The sequence below is a fragment of the Canis aureus genome, chromosome 24 (assembly GCF_053574225.1).
Source record: "Canis aureus isolate CA01 chromosome 24, VMU_Caureus_v.1.0, whole genome shotgun sequence".
In the NCBI taxonomy this organism is placed as follows: domain Eukaryota; kingdom Metazoa; phylum Chordata; class Mammalia; order Carnivora; family Canidae; genus Canis; species Canis aureus.
In genome coordinates this window covers 44,405,759-44,408,097 of record NC_135634.1, presented here as the reverse complement: position 1 = coordinate 44,408,097, position 2,339 = coordinate 44,405,759, and the positions used below count along the sequence as shown (strand labels likewise).

The 2,339-nt window shown below is 45.7% G+C and overlaps 1 pseudogene; it reads right to left on the bottom strand.

Annotated features, from left to right (window-relative positions):
- Nucleotides 1–357: 357 nt before the first annotated feature.
- LOC144296541 (26S proteasome regulatory subunit 4 pseudogene) lies at nucleotides 358–1,984 on the bottom strand (annotated as a pseudogene).
- Between the last annotated feature and the right edge of the window lie 355 nt (nucleotides 1,985–2,339).

Here is a 2,339-nt window from a genome sequence, read left to right as displayed (position 1 = left end):
GTACATTAGCCTGGAAAGACCAACATGGTTACAATAGTTAGTGTTCTACCCTGGAATGCATGTTTCACACCCACTTAGAGAAAGAAAGACATTTACGGGGGCTCCTGAGTGGCTCAGGGGTTGAGTGTCTGCCTTTGGCTCAGATCATGATCCCGCGGTCCTGGGATTGAGTTTGGCATAGGGCTCCCCATGGGGAGCCTGCTTCTCTCTTTGCCTGTGTCTCTGCCTCTCTCTGTGTGTCTCTCATGAATACATAAATAAAATCTTTAAAAAAAAAAAAGAAAAAAGAAAAACATTTACATTTTTCACACATCTCTTGCATTTATTATTAAGGCTCCTTCTAGTAGTTTTTTGTTTTTTACCCCTCTTTTCCTTTAGTATTTTCCCTCAATTTTTATTTATTTATATTTTTTTTTTGGAGAGGGAGCACGCTTTATTGGGGACAGAGTACTGCACATGACCCACAGATGAAGGCAGGCCAGGGGGTGTCCTACACATCACAAGCAAAAAGGCACATGGGAGGTTTTGCTAAGAAAGATCGACTGGAACATGGTTTCCTCCGGGAGCTTCCCCCACCTCCTCCCTCGGAGGGGTCGGGATATGCCCAACCATCTCCTTGAAGGCAGCTCTGGTCCGCTAGAGATACAGTCCCTCGGGGGTGCCCTCTTGTTTTTTATAAAGAACATTTTCTTTAGATTTCTTGAAGTCTTCATTTGTTACTTTCATCCGATGCTCTCTCAAGGCCATCAGACCAGCCTCTGTGCAGATGGCCTTGATGTCGGCACCAGAGAGGTCATCCTTAGCCATGATCAAGTCCAGGGTCACATCATCGGCCAGCGTCATCCTGCTTGTGTGGATCTGAAAGATGTGCTTCTTAGTCTTTTCGTCGGGCAGGGGAGCTCAATCTTCCTGTCGGTGCAGCCTGGTGTGATAGTGCTGGATCCAGGGTTTTTATCCGGTTTGTGGCCATGATGACCTTCACATCCCCCCTTGAATCAAATCCATCCAGCTGGTTCAACAGTTCCAACATCGTTCATTGAATTTCCCTCTCCCCACCGGAATTTGAGTCATATCTTCTTGTTCCAATGGCATCAATTTCATCAATAAACACAATGGATGGTGCATGTTCTTCCGCAACTTGAAACGATTCCCGAACGACTTTGGGCCCATCGCCTAGGTACTTCTGAATAAGTTCAGAGCCAACCACTCTCAAGAAAGTGGCTGAGGTTCGGTTTGCTACTGCTTTGACTAATAAGGTTTAACCTGTGCCAGGTGGACCATAGAGAATGACCCCCTTTGGGGGCTTTATACCCATCTCTTCATAATTTTCAGGATGAGTGAGAGGAAGCTCCAGGGATTCCTTAATTTCCTGGATTTGGTTGTCCAACCCCCTGATATCAGCATAGGTTTCCTGGGGGGCCTTTTCTACCTTTTCTACCTTCATTACTGTGACCAAGGGATCTGTGTCATCCATGAACACCACTATGACAGCATGCAGCTTGTGGTTGAGCAGGTTGGAGCAGCCTGGTTCCAGGAGATCCTTGTCTACAAAGGAGAGAATGCTGACGTAGTGTTCTGAGCCCACAGATGTAGACACAATGACATGATTGCCATCAATGATCTCTTCCAAGGTTACTACTGACATTGAGGTCCCCCTCAGATCATCCACCTTAGATCTTTCCTCCTCTTGCTTTTCTTCTAAAGGCTTCATTTGTTCCTGATTTCTAATGAATTCTTCCTCCATGAGAAGATAATCTTTAATTCTCTCTAACTTCAATAATTTTAACCAGCATTGAGTGTGAGGTGTCACCAGTGGAAGCTTGCTCGCAGCATCTGGTCCCTTTGTTTTCTTCTTCTTTTTCTCCACTCTAGTTGATACAGGAGGTTCGTATTTCTTTTTCTTGTCCTTGTCATCCTTGTTGCCACCTCCAGGGCCATGACCACCACTCTGACTTTGACCCATCTTGCTTCGGCTGCTCGAACCACCCCTCTCCCCACAAATTTTTATTTAAATTCTAGTTAGTTAGGGGCACCTGAGTGTCTCATTAGTTGAGCATCCAATTCTTTTTTTTTTTTTAAGATTTTATTTTTTTATTTATTCATAAGAGACACAGAGAGAAAGGCAGAGGGAGAAGTAGGGTCCTGTGGAGAGCCCGATGTGAGACTTGATCCCAGGATCCTGGGATCATGCCCTGAGCCAAAAGCAGACACTCAACCACTGAGCCACCCAGGTGCCCAAGCATCCAATTCTTGGTTTTGGCTCAGGTCATGATCTCAGAGCTGTGGGATCAAGCCCTGTGTCAGGCTCCATACTCAGCAGGGGGTCTGTTGGAGATTCT